Raw genomic sequence first — 18,563 nt, 5'->3', positions numbered from 1 at the left:
ACTATTCAAGTTTGTCAGCACGAGGAGAACGCCTGCCCGAATGCCAAACCGCTGTCATCACTGGCTCTCCGCGAAGCAACGACGTCAAAATCCACGTGCGAGAGGAAAAGGGATCTCGATTTAAAGCTTTCGTGACTGCAGGGATTCTCGACAGACCTGTTCTTCACCTGAGGACGGCTGCTTGCGTTGTGGCCGAAACGTCGTGAGAATTATTTTGTTATGTAAAATTTTTATTATTTTATTATTTCCATTCTACGTGACTTTACCGAAAGAACCAAGAAGAGGAAAAGGGATCGTTGAGTGAATGCATTAATTTAGCGCTCTACCGAGCAGCCTCTGATTAACCCCCCAATGTGTCGTATCCTGCAAAAGGGGCTCTCGTCTGTTTGAGCGTTGCAATGAAAGATCAGAATCCAAGCGGGCAAGATGGCACCAACTTTCAGTTTGCCATTTTTGTGCAGAAGGTAAAATGTTTTATTTACATGACAGTTGTACATTTTCGACTCGACTAAAATACCGGTGGAACTTTTGACAACATTCTTGTAGGTTGTTTTAGGATGAGTAGTATTCACAAAGTATTCAGTTTATTTTTGATGCAAGTGTCGAATCTAGTTTGTCGATATAGCACCGAGCGAGGTAATGAAAAAACTATCAGGAGACAAATCTTTAAATGTACAAAGAATGGCAGTTCCCATTCAAAGAGATATTTAGACGCATCCGTTTGGTTTTGTTAATAAAAACCCAGTTGACTAACAAAAAATCATATTCTAAAAAATAATTGTTACTTTTCTTTATAGTTTTTTTATTGTTTTATATTTATAGTATTTCCCTTCTACGTGACTTTACCGAAAGAACCAAGAATATGAATCCCTGCAGTCATGAAAGACTTAAATCAAAATGTAACTACAAATCAGTATTTCTGCCCTCTCTGTGTTACGAAGTGTAGGTTACATTGTCCGAAATATCAGCTTACAATATATTATGCTGTGATGAAGCAGCGTTAATTAGTAATGCGGCAAGTTTTTTTCTTCTTCTTCTTAATTTGAGCCCATTCAAGAAGTGTACACGTGTAAGTGGCCAGGCCACAAGACCGTGACAGATGGTGATGGTTTGGGGAGGCCCTTATCCAGCAGTGGACAGATCAAGGATGATTATGATGATGATACATATACGTGATCAAAAATATATATACCATGCGAAGCCGAGTCAATTGAAGGTCCTCTGTAACATTATAATGCACACTTCTTTTCATAAGCATTTTTTTCATTGTCATTCAAGAACCCAGAATGCAGCGGGAATTTCAAAAGGAGGGAGTTACGGCATGCAACTTATAACAGGCCAGGCGTAATGCACCCTCCTCAACATTCAGGAACAAACGAGGTAACACAGACACGCTGCCCTACCGTGGGAGGGGCAACAATCAGGAGCAGTGTATTCAAGGGGAGAGTGGAAGAACATTGGAAAAAAAGGGGGGGGGGTGGGGAGAAGACACGCTTTTATAAAAAAAAAATACTGCCATTCAATGTATTTCTCACTCCACCGCAACCCTAAGGGCCTCCCCGCGAGAGAGGGAGCTCCAGAGAGCCCCTCTGGAGGATATTTGGGCTTCCCTTCCACACTGGCCACACAGGTTTGAGAAACCACACGCCGATCGCCTCACCCCGGTGAACCCGCTTGGCACCGCCGCTGGGCCAACGAAGGATGCTTTAAGCAAAAAATTAAAATTAATGAAAGTAAAATAAAAATAAAATAAAAATCACGACGTTTCGGAGGCAACACAAGCCTCTGTCTTCAGGTGGAACCGTCACAGCACAATAGCTGTATCAGCTGTATCAGCTATCGTGTGATTTTTATTTTATTTTTTATTTAACTTTTAATAATTTAAATTTAAATTTTTTACCTACGTGACTTTACCGAAAAAACCTAAGAATATGAATCCTTGCAGTCACGAAAGCTTCAAATCTAGAAATATGCTTTAAGCAGTCGGGCTGCTCAAGGAGAGCATCGCATTTTGCGTGTATGATTGTTGGACTTCTCTCGCACCGTGCTAACGAGAGGTTTGCGTCAAAAAGCGGTAATTTAACGAGGGGGAAAAGGCAGTGAATTAGGGAGGCACATTTGCCCCCATTGAGAAAAAGTCTTAGAAATCTACGCATTTGCTCTCCAACTGCAGGAAATATTTTTGGAAACTGCAGGACATATTTTAAAGAAGCTGAAATGACGGACAAACGTCAAAACAGCAATGGCAGGGCAGCAGTAAGCTGAATATAAGCAGATCTAATTACAGCACAGTTCTGATATAAGCAACAGATGCTTACATTACACTCGTGGGTAGAAGGCAAGGGCAACTTCTGATATAAGCACACTTGGCATTGCTCCCAAGGTGTGTGCTCATATCCAGATAATCCTGTACGATGATTATAATTTTACTAGGCGTCTCTCGTGAGCAATTAGAATCAAGGAATCCGTTAAATGTTTTTGCCCACTATCCAAGTCAGGTCAAGCCTTTTAATGAAGCAAAATTGCGCTTTGGGAAGGCATTTTATAAATCAGTTTTGGTGAATTGCTCAGCTTTTGTACGACTACATATGTATACGTTGAACTTCTTTCACACCGTACGTAGCCAACCGTGCTAATCGGAGGTGCGGACTAAACATTGGTTCACGAGTCAAAAGTGGAATAACAGACAACTTAAATTAAATCAAGAGTTGTGCGAGCATTTAAAATAAATTATGAGGGATCGCACCGGCGACTTCGTAGAAGAAATGGATTAAATATGTTTACAGTTGCTGTTATTAACGAGCAATGCCTGACGGTTGAAAAATTACATGGCCAAATGTCAAGATGTGCTATGGATTGAACACTAGTCATTTAGCAGGAGACTTGACTCAATGTGATCTTTCTTCGACTGAATGAACAATGGAATGTGCATGACAAATAATTCATGATTAAATTCCCCCTACCTCGTGCCGAGATAATGGATTGACAACATTGCTCATCAACATGTTTAGTTTGTAATCCGGCTGGGTGGCATGGGAGGTCACAGCACTGAGCTAGCACATGTGAATTTGAATCCTTGTGGCTTGCCTTTTATTTCACTGCGTTCTCAAGTGTACCGAGTTCATGGTCTCGACTGCACATGCAAAAAACATTGTTTCCAAACTTCATTTAACTAAATTCCAGCTTTGACAATTGGTGGCAGGGTGGGTGGGAAAGTGCTGCCACCGCAACTCTGTGGAACAGAGGTCAGTTGAAGAGATCTCAGAAGTAGCTCTGTCGTATCTGCTTCTGTGGTCCGTTTTTATAGAACAAACGTCTGCATTGCCTACAAGAGATCCGAATGGATCTTTATGATAAACATGGCAAAAAAAACAACGAAAATAAATATTTATAGTTTTACAAAACTAGAATTCACAAATGGCACATAACATCTTCATGAAGGCATGAGGGATCCTCTTAAAATATTCGTACGCTCGACACGAGAGCTGCCGCTCACTAAAAAAACCAAGCACTGCAGCAATTCACTTCTTGCAATACTTTCCAAAGTGGCCTTAGGGGGGGGCGGGAAGTTTGCCACATCGGCACGCATCCCAACACACAAAGGCCACACTTAGCAGCTCGGAGACATTTATCTCTGCCAGTTTCGCCCTGAAGACCAGAGCAGTGAAGGACTAAAAAATACTAATAGGGCAAATAAATGCAAAACCATGCAACCCATTATCGCAAATTGACAATTCCCTCTTACTGTGAGAAGGCATGATGGTGGTGGCAGGGGAACTGGATGGGGCTACCATTGTGGAATCTGCCAGTGGGATATGCCTCAGGCAGACTCACAAGCTACACCACTACCGTATTCTCCAGATTATAAGTTGCATTCTTCCCCTCCCCACCCTACCCCCGTATCTTAAAGCAAAAAATGTTCGGGGTGCATCTTATAATCCAGTGTGTGTATGTGTGACCAGGTTTTCGGTAACATTATTCCCAGCGGGCACACGTTCGAAGGTTTATCTTACTTTCAAGAGCATCCTTTAATCTGGAGAATACGGTTTACGTCAAGTGGATAATTTCTGTGCACACGGCGGAAGCTTTAGGTACAAAAAACACAATGACCGAAGGTGCAAAATCATGTACATACGTAGTAACATTTCCTCTGTTGGAAGCGAAGAATGTGAGAAGCGTGATGCCAACGGAGAGAATGGACGTGGGGATTGTGATTATAGTACAGGTGGGGATTGTGATCATCATATGTTTTTGTTGTCATTGTGTAGTAAATGCGTGTGCACACTTCTATAGTGCCACCGGTAACGGCATTGCTCATCATTGCAACGATTCACCCCCCTCCCCCAACCGACACCGATCGATGAATGGTGGCAATTTACAGCGGCGATTTGATTCAAGAATTGATTTTTTTTTAAGACTACGAGCTCGAGATGTCACGTGAACCCATCACATGCGACATATACAAATCGAAAAACACTTATTCTTACGCATGCAGCTACATTCACGTACCATAAGCTTAAGAATCGCCGACTGAGACTAAATCAAATATAACGATACCTGTGTAATACTGGTAGCAACCTCCTGGTTACACCAGCCCACAAGGGATTATTGTGTCCGTCCGTCCTGCATCCAAAAATGGGAGGGGTGGGGATGGGTGGAGAGGGGAGGTTGGGGAGGGGCTGGGTGGGGTGGGGCTGGGTGAGAAGGGGCTGGTCACCCCGCGGTGCCCTTATAAAACTCAATGTTTAACCTACTCACGCCGGCTTGTGCCCGCGCTCACAGTCGGCCATATTTGCGGAATACACCACGCCGCCGTTGACCCTGGCCATTGACCGAGCAACCCAACGTTCCTACCAGCTCCCTCCGCAGGAATGTGTAATTATGAGTGACTGTTGAAACATATTAAAGTACGTTTTTTGTATCAAATATTTGCACACGTATAATGCAATGTTGCGTCGAACTAGGACCCATAGGTTTAAGAGATGGTCCTTGCTTATAACACAAGTTCAGCAGCATTGATTCAAGCAAGCCAGACTCTGCTGATGAGACACTGTAATGTTGAAACCGGTCGAGTTTTTCTTAGACTGCTGAAATCAATGCTAATGAAATTACGCACTCCCAGAAGACCGTGGGGCAGATGTGTCGTCAAATAAATATTGAGATTTTTCACGTGGAGACAAAATTTATGAAGGCGACATTGTCTGCCTATCTAGTCTGTTATTAATATTCTGCACGGCGACGCAACTGCCTATTTTCAGTTAAACTCTTCAGGCTTGTGGCATAAATACATTTACTTTACACATGTAACCAATTAGAGATTCACGTTCAAATCTTTCAATCTGACATAGCAAGACGATTGCCGAGATACATTTGTCCACGTTGACGATCAACTGGCATGCACGGTGCTGTGTAAAAAAAAAGAACACGCACACCCAAGCATTCACAGCCATTTGTCAACTCACTTCTGTGTCAAGGCCTCCCCACATTGTGCCAGTCAAGGCTGTTGTTTTGACCACGATTCACCATTGCTGGACGGTGTGGATATGGGAAAGGGGGGGGCAGGGCCAAACTTCGATGTCACTTGCCACCCACGTTAGCCGTGGAAGGGAGCCAAACTCAGGTGGTTGGGTTTGTGGTGCGAAGCGCTAACCGCTACGCTGCGCCACCGCACCGTGACGTTTTGATAAAAACGTGGATGCAATACGTACAATGTACACATGTGGGGGAAATTGCTATGGCCCTCAGCTGTTAACTTCCGATCATTAATATTAAATCTTGTGAACTGTGGCTGAATGTACAATGATTTCTGCCCATGCGATGCGACATAACCACTATATATGCATGGGAATAGCTAAACACTCGCGAATGTCCATCCACTTTCAAACTGTGTTTGCATTTACCGTATTCTCTGGATTAGAAGATACATTTTTTTCCTCCACAAATTGTGAAGAAAGATCTGCGCACAAGTTTGTGTTGAGTCTTATTTTCCAGAGCATCTTAAAATCCAGAAAATACAGTATATTAGGGGTGGATTTATTCCGCCCCCCCCTGAACCACCCCTGCCACTTTGCAGTGATCTGATGAATTGTGAATCACGGTCAAGATTCAATTAATGAATCAAATTAATCAAATGTTCTTAATTACTTTGCGGTGAATGGTTGCGCCTCAAGTGCCTGAAGAGGTGACACAAAAAAAACCCATGACATACAACGTGAGGCAGTGTAGCATACAAGATTGTTGTACTGTATGATACTCCAATATCTATGCTTCGCACATTCACCAACCAGCATGGTGAAACATGGAGTGGAAGGCTCCTCATCCAGCAGTGGCTTAGGAGAAGGGTGGTGCATGTGCATTGTACACGCAGGTACATAGGAATGAAGTAACATTGTATTAATGTGTGTTGAACTTCTTTCGCACAGTACGTAGCCAACCATGCTAATCGGAGGTGCGGGGGAAGAAGGACAACCGACTCTTACGCCCGCGTTTCAATGCACGTATCGTGGGCTTGAGAATCATTATTTATCGATTAGCTGATGCATCGTTACCACCCTTAACGAGTAAGAGAGTGCCAGAAAATATCCTTGGCAGACGCGCGTTGTTTGTGCGGCTCCGCTAAGGTATTGCTTACATTTCAAATTAGCAATATTTACATGAACTGACGTGTAACATAATCAGCCGCTACTGCACCGCACCACGCAGCGGGCTGGAAATTTGATCAATTGGAGGGTGGGCCGGCGGTAGCCTAATGCGAAACATGTGTCATGCTTGTAGCGTGTAACGAAATAACCATTGGAGGGACCTGACACAATGCCACTTCAGAAACGTCCATCTCGAGCGCGCATCAAGGATCGCCGGCAAGGTGATCAACGCCCACCCACATCACGCTTCACGCTTGAATGTGTCTGTGTTTTTTCTCGTTTCTTTATATACATTTTTTTTTTTACCGCAACACCTCCAGAGAGCAGGTCTCAGAGATGGCAATGCAGCCTAAGACACCGTCATGCCGCTGTTGTTGTTGCTGTTGCTGCCGCTGCTGCTTTGTCATCCAACACAATAGTTCGGCCTGCTAAGCCCTCACAGCCACCGAATCCATACTTTAAAATATCAATTCAATTACAGCTGACGTGCCAGATAAATACGTCCTGGGGAAAATACATCTGAACTGGTACCACTGCATGGGTGAACAGATGCGGGGGGAGACTGATAAAGAGACGGGACCGATGGGAGCGTAAGAGAGGAATGACATGGAAACATCGGCAGCAGATGGGATGTGACGTTGATGGCCAACGGCGGTGGAGGAATGCTGCCAGAAGTATGTGGACCTAGCAGCCTCCACAAAGGGGTTGGACTGAAAGCGGGGGGGGGGGGGGGAAACTACTACAGTATTGCGCTTTTTTTCCTCGTCTCTTCCTCCTTCGAATGTTTCTGCGTCGGAATATTAATGCGGTACAACGTTTCCCCGGGGGATATCGGGAAGAAGGAAAAGTGTGCTTCGGAGCCCAGAAACGCTTGATTATTGAGAGGCCATCTTATTTGGTCACGAACGAGCGGCATGCTGGAACCAGCGCGCATGCTGGTTCGTCGTGCCAACGTGCAATTCATTTGGCAGCAAAGGTAGGTGGCCGGGCCCTCAAACGAAAACGGGTCCTTGATTTTAAACGGCGACGGGCTTGAGAAAACCTAGACGGTCGATGAATCCGAGATCGATCGTCAAGTGCTTTGAACAATTACGCACCATCCTAAACACGTGAATGCCTTGAAGAGAAGCCTGCTCTCCAAGTGGCGCTTTGAATGCCAGGTTGCTTCCTCGAGAATTAAAATTGGGGTCCATGGAAGAAGCTTGACCCTCTCCAGACTAATATGGAAGCACCGGATTTAATTAGACGTGTAATATTGTGACAAAATAAGACGCGTGCGTAAAATGATAAATGAATCGTCACCACCATGAGCAGCAGTCAGTAGACTATTTGATTGAAAACTCAATTATCTGGAATTACTCTAAGTGTTCAGTTTGTTCCCCTTCCCCCCCACACCTGTGATTAGCATGGTTGGCTACGTACGGCGCGAAAGAAGTGCAAAATGCAAACGTGCATACACTGCTGCATGAACGCCTCCTCCTCACACCTCCGATAAGCACGGTTGGCCACGTACGGCGTTTAAGAAGTGCAACATGCAAAGGAGCATGCACCTCGCATGCATGCGTACGTACGCACACCATCGCCATCCGTCATGGTCATTTGGTGCCACAATCCATCTCACTCCTGCACATCAACTGATCCGATTGCTCCATCTCCGTGATGGTCGAACACCTCTCGGGTGCGTTCCGTTTCGTCACCAGTCTTTGTCCTCCATCCATCATCCCCTTCGATTCGTTTGTATTACCCAAGCACTTAGATTCATTAGGTCGGCACACCGCATCCGATTCGCATCTCGTCCATGATCCACGTGTTACTTTCTTCGTTTCTCATTGCACTCCCGAAAAAAAAAATCATCACCGAACACTTCTTCACGAACCCTTCAGATTTCATTTGATTTTCTTCGCCCGTGTCCGTGATTCAAACCCATCGCAGGTGGCAGTGCAATGGGGAAAAAGTCCTGAACACTGGTAAGCTGATTTTTATTCCGGAGTTCATCTATCCAAACGCACAAATATTCCTATGATTTGAAAGTTACGGGCAAACAAAAAGGTGCGAGTGGAACTTAAGAGCCCAATCATTCCACCTATGCAGTCAGCAAAGGCAACTTTACAATGCTATTTCGTTATTGAACAACAAGCACACTTAACGACACATTAGCCTTTAAATATTCTTGGTGCTTTCGGTAAAGTCACGTAGAAGGGAAATAATAAAATAATACAAATATAAAACAATAAAAATTCTCACGACGTTTCGACTGCAACACAAGCAATCATCATCAGGTGTGAAATCCACAGCAAGAAAATTTGAAAAAGAGCATTAAATACAAACTTAAGACACATTGGCCGTTATTCATAGGGATGACGTGATCCGTCTTCCTACCCAATTCATGAAATTGTCACGATTCAACCTCACTATTCGATCCGAGATTCAATATACAGCAATTCCTCATTTAATGCGGGAGTAGATGCGTTCCTAGAAAGTGCCACGTTAAGTGAGGAATTACTTGCATGCACATTACAGGGAATACATGAATAAAATCTATCAAAATATGCATCACATTTGCACTATAAAATCATCCAGCAGCCATCCCATAGCAGAACAAAGAACTGTATCATTCCGTGCATAGACCCAGATTTCCAATACCGCTCAGTTAAGCAGCTCCAGAAAGTAGTTTGCCTTTGATCGCTCAGAAACCCCATTATAACAGTTATAACAGGCGGGTTCCACGTTATAACAGGCGTGTTGTAAGTTATAACAGGCGCGTTCCACGTTATAACACGAGTGTTTTAAATTATAACGGCCACTTTCCACGTTATGATGGGCGAGTTCTACGTTAGAACGGGCACGTTCCACGTTATAACAGGAGTGTTGTAAGTTATAACGGCCACCTTCCACGTTATAACGGGCACGTTACGAGTTATAACGGGTGCGTTCCACGTTGTGCGAAAAGTGTTCCCTAATTGAAGAACTGTGTTACAGCGAAAATATGACGAGGCCCTCATCAAGCAGTGGATTTAAAAGAGGGTTGTTCATGGACATCATTATTATTTTAGAGTATCTAATATCTCTCTTCTGCTGTTGCTATGGCTTGAATGCTGCGTTGCTGTAAACAACAAGTTTCGACAACTGTCAGTGACATTCAACTCTCTCCCTGCAGTCAATTTACATCTTTAGTGTTTGGTCGAAAGCCTTTTCAGCATCCGCAATGCAATGCATGCTGGATCCTCAATTCCGTAATTAAACCAATGAGTCTCGGGAGATCAGCTAGTCAAAGAAAAAATGGATATTAAGGTACAACCATTGGGCAAAGCAATAGAGTAATCACCGAGGAAGATTTAAGCCGTTAATTAGAATGAATAAAATACGACGGCGCAGCTTAAGAGGGGCTTGCATACGTTGCACATTTCAAATAAGCAGCCCGACATCTGCGTGAATCTTTCGTGCAAAATTTAAGATAAACAATTATAACCCCAAGGCATTCTCAGTGCCGAGCTGCGCGTCGCTCGGGGAATAACTCCCTCTCGTCACGCTGGATGTCGGCAAAATTTCGAGGTTCACTGCGACGTGACCCCACGGTGCGCAGGACTTGCTTCAGAATGCCACCGACCAACGATCGGCGTGCGCGATATATTCGTGGCACAAACAAACAAACAAAAAACACCGCCCCCAACGCGTTCCGCAGTTGTTGTCGCTTACAGAAATTCAAACGCCTGACTGCCGCCCGTGAAGCGTGTGGCATTTTAACTGCGAAATTAAAATTACGGCGATTTTCTCTGCGCGTGAGAAACGGCGGAATGGAATTGCAATTATGGGCCGAGCATAGTTGTGCAGCAGCTGTCGCAAATCAAATTTAAACACGAATCCGAGTGCTTCACCAACTTCGTGCCTGCTAAGCCAAGCACCACTGCGCCCAGCTCAAATACGATATGGGGAAAGGAAACTGAATAACAGTTTCAAAAACATCCTCTTTCTTTGAACAATTCAAGAGCGCATTTATTTGGCAACGTAAGATATTTCTTCGAGCAATCGCATGTGGCATTCGGTGAAACTTTGTATTAATATGATGGAATTAAGCTGCGGTTAAAAAATATTTAAACAATAAAACCAAAATTTTTTCAAGAGTACAAAGGTGTTAGCAATTGCATTAAAATATAAATGTGACAATAATCTTTTTAAAGTTAAGGAGCCACGTGGCAAGCTCTCTCATGCAATTGGCTTCAAGGCCCTCTGGCATGCCTGGGTGAACTGAATCATTAAATATGCTTACCTAAAAAGTGAAGGGTGGGAACGGTGGCCATGTGGCTCAGAGGTCAGAGCGCTGAGCTTGCGGTCGCTGAACTTGGAACTTATTCCGCAAATCGTACGTAGCCGAGCGTGCTAATCGGATCCTGGATTCGAATGTAAGGCCTGCTATTAAACCGGGGTTTCTCAAGTGCAGCAAGTTGACGATCTCCGTAAAGGAGGTCTCAGTGCAGTCACAAACGACTGCACAATAAAACCCATCACATTAATTTGGCTCTGAACATAATTAAAATAAACTCCAGCCCTGGGAATGTTAAGTATTGGTTTGGCTGTCGCATGACAAACAGCAGGGTGCCACGGTGGTCGTGGGTTCGATCCCAACCTTGATGCTTGTATATTTGGAGTTTGCATGTTCTCCCCGTGGTTGTGTGGATTTTTATCCGGGTCCTCCGGTTTTTCCCTCCACATTTAGAAACATGCATTTCGAGTATTTTGGCTGCAATACATTTACACGTGATAAGCCACTTCGTTGAGCTATCATTTGTGGCCAGGTCACTTCTGAAAAAGAGCTGTATAGCTCAGTGGGCCTTACCTAGCAAAAAAAAATATTGAAAATAGTTACAAATATCTATTTTCAGTGGCAGATCGGGTGAGAAAAGTGTTACCCCCGTATTGTGCTTACCAGACACAAATATTCATATTCAGAAAAAAAGATAGTAGAAAGGATTCATCAATTCATATATTATTTTACCTCGAAATACATGCATTGATATCTATATGTGCGTGCAACAGAATCAACGTGTTTTTTTTAATTCACGTATGTTTTATGACTATGACCGCAGTAGATTCACAAAGGGCTGTAAATTGTAATATTTTATGACACGGTTTAGTTAATAGGTTAATGCCATCCCTATAGCCGCTTGAGGCATTTCAGGGTGTTTATTGTTGAATGGAATCACCACCCCAAATCATCAAAAATGAATCGAATCCGGAGGAGGGAGAGAGTCATCATTGCACCACTAATTAAATTGGCCTTCTGCATGAGAGTAATGTATAGCAACGAACAGATAGCTGCTTTGATGTGCATTCGTCTGCCCAGCTGCCAAAACAGTCAGCGGGAAATAACGGAAACAATTAGAGGGTTGATGGGACAGAAACATGTCTGCATACATCATTCAGTCATTATCCTCAAGTCATATTTCGATTCTTGGCAGTAAATCCTTAATTGCTCAGTCAGCCTCATGACAACATGTTTTAAAAATTATTTTTGTCCAAAGCCAGACATAATAGCTACACATATTGGACTGTATTGGTCATGATGGATGGCAACGGCTTGGGGAGACCTACATGAAGCAGAACGTTTTTTAAATAAAGTAACTATCAACAAATCATGCCGTTTTAATGCTCAGAGCATGCACTAAGCGAGCAGCGTGCTCCCCCATTATCTGCCTGTTTATTTACAAGGCCGAGTGTGGCTCTGTAAATATATGAGCAAAACTGTCTCATGAAAGCAGCGATTATGACAGATGCCCAAAGTTGGCGGCCCATTGCTGTGGTGGCAGTAGTTATGGTGGCAGTAGTTATTATTCATTAACACTTGTTTAGCCAGGAAAGCCAGCTCTCACCGACTCAACAGAGCGCGACTGCTCTGCAGTTTGAATGTTCTCTTTCTAAGTTGCTTGAAAGAGAGTGCTGCTTTTTTGTTGTTGTCACCAGCGAACACCATAATTGGTTGACACACTGCCTCAATAAAGGGTAGCCAGAGCTTCGTCAGTGGAAACTTAACTTGCTTGTGAATTAGATTATTTTATTTTTATCTGCTCACAGATTTTATTCCACATGTGTTATCAGAATTGTGTCGTGAGGCCTAGTGTCCATTCAGAACCCTAGCAGAGAACGGCCCACAGACGGACACATGACAGAGCTACTTCTGAGATCCCTTAAAGAGACGTTTTATCCATAAACACGGCAATGTAATTTCCCACACACCCTGCTACACAGATCAATAACAATCAAAGATTTATATTTTTTTCATCTGGCATTTGGACAAATAAGTAAAACGCCACGTTGAATGCGATAGCTTTTAGTGAAGTCATTATTTGTTACTGGGCTGAGATAATCATCTCACTAAACTTGAGAAGGTTTAACCACGTGCGGCTGAACCCAGGATCGCTACTGGACATCTGTGAAAAAGAACTCGAGAGCTCATCGGATTCCTCCAGTATAAAGAAATATTCTGATTCTGATCTGCTGCACTACTTCATGCTTTGACCCCCTTTGGCACCACTGCCACCACATGCATGTGAAATTGTACGGTCAGAAATTATTTTTGTTACGTATACTTTTCCTGCACGAATGGCAGAGTTGTGGCTATTTCGTCTGCAGCTCTTTCAACAGCACGGTGATAATAGCCGTTTGCATTTTTAATAAATAAAAAATATTCATTGCATCTCAATTAATTGCTTGTCAAGAATTTACAAACACCGCGGCCTTAGATTCTCACGTAATAGAGGGGAATATTTAATGCTTCATCAGCTTGTTAGGCTCCTGCACTACCTCAGGCTATCAAACTTCACTTCCATGATTCGTCCTTCCCTAATGGGGTCTCCCTCAAGGTCATTTATCTTCGCGAATCTGCCTCGGCAAGGCACCCCGCCGCCCCCCAACCCCTTCTGGTTTGCAATGCAACCCATTCTGCTGCTGTCTCTCCCCCAATGTACGGCTGACTAATCTGACCTCAGGAAATACTTAACACTACTGTGCACACACTTGGAAACGTGATAAATCCCGTGATGCTTACCGTATTTTCCCGCACATAGTCCGCATACGCATATAACCCGCAGACGCAGATACCCCGCAAAAATAGCGTTTTGTGTAAAACAAATTTCAGATACATCTTCTTGGTTCTTTCGGTAAAGTCACGTAGAAGGGAAATAATAAAACAATAAAATAAAACATTATAAAATCATTCTCGCGACGTTTCGGCCACAACGCAAGCAGCCGTCCTCAGGTGAAGAACAGGTCTGTCAGAAAGACAGCGTCCGAATGAAACACCACCAGGCTTGGCAGCGTATATTTAAGCTGGGTTGGAGGGGGAAGAGCGCCTTGACAAAGGAATTTGCATATCAAGAGGAATTTAGCATATTTATGGGAAATGCAGATATGTGATTAGTACTACTTATTATTTTATTATTCTACGTGACTTTACCGAAAGAACCAAGAAGATGAATCCCTGCAGTCACGAAAGCTTTAAATCGAAATTTCAGATAGCCCGCACCTCCATATACCCCGCATGCATTCATATCTTTAACGCCGTTACCGTAGCTTAATTCCATCATATTAATACAAAGTTTACATTTGTAATACATTCCACTATCAATTGTTTACATTAAAATCATAACGTGCACAAAGAAAACAAACTAACCCGAAACGAGTGAACTTAAAACAGTAAATAAGTGAGAATAATGTTCATCACATGACACTCAAACTGGAATGTTTTAATTTTCAGAGCTAGCATCCAGCCACATTAAGTGCAGAAATAAATGTAACTTGATAAGTGTTTTCTTTTGTGCAGTCACTGAGGACTTAATTTAATTACAGGCAGCTGCCTATGAGGGTTTGCGTAAAGTCATACGGCACCACGTACGTGGAAACTTTATTTGTTGTACGCAAGAACCGAGCCTGCCATTCTTCAAACCACACAAGTGGCGGCATCTCTCGAGTCCACCACTTGTGTATGAGATTAAACTATTCAAACTATTAAAAATATTTTACCAGGTAAAGCCCACTTAGCTATATAGCTCTTTTTTAGGAACGACCCGGCCACAAACGAGAGATCAATGAAGCGGATTACCATGTGGAAATGTAAAGCAGCCAAACACTCTAAGATGACAGAGGATGCCGATATCAAGGCCTTCACGAAAGACCAACGTCTAAACGTCGAACGGCACTTGCGGCCCATCCACAAGTGTGGCAGGAGAGAAAACGCATCTTGCGCCGTTTGAACTCAACAACGGCCCATCACCGCACTCCCAAGTGGCACGCGATGGGCACCTGATTCTGCTCGAGTAGGATCGAGGGCAAAGGGGCCGCTGGTTCAGCCAAGGTAGCCATGACGGGCATCCCAGGAGATCAAAGACAAAACTCAAAAGATGTGCACTCATCCATGTGGGAAAGGCCCCGGCGGGTTTCCAACTGCCTACAAATTGCTGGATCTGCATTTCGCTTTGCTGTCGCCCAGCTGCACTTCGTTGATGCTTCAGACGATAATTTTGCGGTTCATTGTCAAAGTGATGTCTCTGCTCGCATGAGCAATGGGGTGGTGTTCAAATATTTTTTAAAGCTCTGATGGCCTGCGGTGGAAAATTCCATGTTCCCATGGTAAGGGCGAGTTTATCCATAGGTCAACCACAACCTTTGAAGCCAATGACTACCGCTGAGCCACCTGGCTGGATAGAAATTGTCACTGCACTGAAATTACGCAGATTGGGATCTTCAGATACACACACTTTAACTACAGGAAACATTAGAAATAAATAATTACTGTAATAATAAGTCGGCCAGGGTTAAGCTGCACTTTCTGTTCAAGCCATTTGTAAACGAATGGCAGATGGCTGAAAGTTTGTGGAGCGGTCATGGAAACACCAGACAATGTCGTGACTTTTCACGGAATCGCGAGGATAGGGGTGTATGGTTGGGGGGTAGAAGCTTCCAGCATGTGAAGCGAAACACTTTGGACATTATGCCGAGCAGCACGCTGTACAACCCACAAACACATCGGAGAGCTAAGCATTCACCGGGGATTGTGGGTAGCTGGCAAGGGGAGTCAGGTGGCAGCTCTCTCTGTGCACGACCTGTGGCCCGAAAGGGAAATGCTAAATGTTAAGAAGACAGCGGAGTCCTGCGGACGCCGACACCGATGAATAAACACGGCATTGTCGTGCTGCATCGTTGTGCTATATCGGAACTAAACAGTTCCGGAAGAGGCTCCCAGCATGTGGAACAAAACGTTGGACATCATGCGGAGAGACGAGGGGTGCAATCCGGAAACACACGGGAGAGCTAAGCATGCATCTTGCTCTGCATTTAAGTAGGAATGGCTTCGAGTGCGGTGAAGTGATTCTTGCGCGATTCATTTCTCCCAATGCACACCCTTGGAGAGGAAATAACTTCACAGTTGCTTGTTGAACAAAGCCACCTACGTTATTATTTACCTACAGAAATTACAATCGCCATTTTGGACTTACACAGGTGTCTGAATACAACTGCATCAATACACATCGCAGAGTCGGCCATCGTGAAGCAACACCACTATCAAAGCGACATGGCGCGCAATGCAATTAGCGAAACCTTAGCCCAAATGCCAATGCTGTACGCAATTCCCTCCTTGTGAGATCAAAAGAACAAAACCAAGCCGCTTCAAGATGGTCCGGAGCCTTTGATCTGACCGTGACGGTGCCCGGTACAATCGAAGCAATTACCGCAAATGCTAGGCTGACTGAAAAGTTGTTTATCAACACAAATGTTACCTTGGAAATAAATCTGTCACCGGCATTTTGAGTACATCAAAAGTCATTGTTGTTTGACGACCACAATGTTTAAAAGTATTTACAAATGATGGTAGGAGTGGTGGCGCAATTATTAGTGTACTGCACTACGAACCACACGCCATGAGTTTGATTCTGGGCCATGGCTCTAATCAGTGGAGAGTGACATTTCTCAACGGGTTCTGGGTCTCCCTTCTTCACCAACTGACGCTCAAACAAGCTATTCCCGGCTGACGTGACCTTGGGGGAGGTGGGGGGGGGGAGAGGCCTTCATCCAGTAGGATAAAAGATCAAAGTTGGGGGGGGGGGGTGGGGTGGTTACAATGCTCGGGGGGTATAGCGATGCATCAATTCGTCATCTGAAATCAATTATTCTGCTCATAATACATATAACGCATTGGCTCGCGCAAGTCATAATCAGTTGTGTTTCGTTCATATATATTTGGCAAGTTACTGGTTGATGTGACTCCTGCAACCACTAGAGGTCTACCACCATGCACTGCAGTGTAAATACAAAAACAATGATTCTTCAATGCAACTGTGGCAACGTATAGAATCGTGAATGGGGGGGGAGGTGGCGGGCAGCGGGGGGTGAGGGGCGGGGGGCAATAGCTGGCTATTTTCTCGCCCTCGAGCACACGGGCAACAGATGCATCACTGCCAGTGCACTAATTATAAGAATCCCTGGGAACACCAACTGGCAGTGCTGGGTTAGTGGCCCAGAGCGTATTCGCCCAAACTCCTCCTCCTGGGACTTCAGAAGGTGCACCCCTCTCACGCCTGCACCGATCACGCAGGGCGGGATGAAGCTTAACAACTTACGAGATCAACGGGCCGTCCTTGACGGGGAAAATATTTTTCGACCGTTTTTGTTTTTTGTACAATGTCGCTCTGCGGAGGCACTTCCAACCGGTTTACCGCTGCGCAGCGGGTGGTTCATCTATTCAAACAAAAACTTACCAAATTCATCAAATATATCCGTGGAACGCGTAGAAGACGTCCACCGAATTGGTGGTGGACACACACCACGTAATTGTATCTGTTCTAGAAAGCCTGACTGCTGATGAGACCTGTAACGGCGTGTTTATATGCTTGAAACACCAGATTGATGATAGACCCAAAGAAATACGTAAAAAATTTAAGCCAGGGGGCAAAGAGGTGTATCTATTTGTCTATTACTTAAAAAGCTTCACTAAAACGCACAGTGAGTTGATATCTGAATGTATACATTCATATGCATCTACTTTAACTGTAAAAACAATGCATTGGTTTTTTTGACAAGCGTGCAGTAACACTGAAGTAAAACCCAAATACCACAATTTGCAACGGCTTAACACTCAAGGGGACGTCAGTCCATTCACTGGAACATTGCTTACATCAGCAACACTGCACAGTAGAAAGTCAATAGAGCAAATGTTCGAAGATAAAAAAAAACACGTACGAGGCGCTAATAATTCCCATTCATGCAACACGGCATAGCTTAAGAGACGCAAAGCACGGCCTCACTTGCAAAACATGCCACCTCCAAAAGCAGGCGCCTACACTCAACGCGGTGCCCCTAAAATATTTATGGCTCGCGCAGAAGCACCCGCGTGTTGATTAGATTCTGCCCGCAAGCGCCGTAGGCACTGGCAAAGCAAACTTTCCTCTGCTCAGCAAAAAACAGATGCACCCGAAACAGCTGCTGACTTGGCCATAAGAGAGCAGAAAAAACGCGGCATGAAGGACGAGGCCCCGGCGATGGAGCGTTTAACCCGCGGCAGCCGGCAACGCTGGCACGCGGCTGTGCCACCGCGCCCCGCCATTGACGGTCGAGGGGCATCCGAGGGCTCGGCAGTCACGCGAGACGTCGTTGCAAGGGAGGGCCGCGTGCCGGAGTGCGACTGAGCACGATCCTTGCAGAAGGCAAAGCATTGGGGACATGCAGAGTCTCCCTCTCTCACTGTTTGGAAAATGTTTTTTTTACTTACAGCTGGGCCCACGAGTCAATTATGTTGATTAATCAATCAGAAATTATAATCGACTACTTTGTCGGTCACTACTCAGGCCACCCCAACATCCTGCCTCCTGAAAGCGGGAAGCCCCCCCCCTTCCCCCGAGAAAAACCACGCCCAGCTTGACGCACCTGATGATG

General features: G+C 44.5%; 1 protein-coding gene across 1 annotated transcript in view; it reads right to left on the bottom strand.

Annotated features, from left to right (window-relative positions):
- The window catches only part of TEX264 (testis expressed 264, ER-phagy receptor), a 154,245-nt gene that overhangs the window by 93,919 nt on the left and 41,763 nt on the right, over window positions 1-18,563 (bottom strand). The window lies entirely within an intron of this gene.

The sequence above is a fragment of the Lampetra planeri genome, chromosome 34 (genome assembly GCF_965212315.1).
Source record: "Lampetra planeri chromosome 34, kcLamPlan1.2.h2, whole genome shotgun sequence".
Taxonomy (NCBI): Eukaryota; Metazoa; Chordata; class Hyperoartia; order Petromyzontiformes; family Petromyzontidae; genus Lampetra; species Lampetra planeri.
This window is presented reverse-complemented; position numbering and strand designations above follow the sequence as displayed.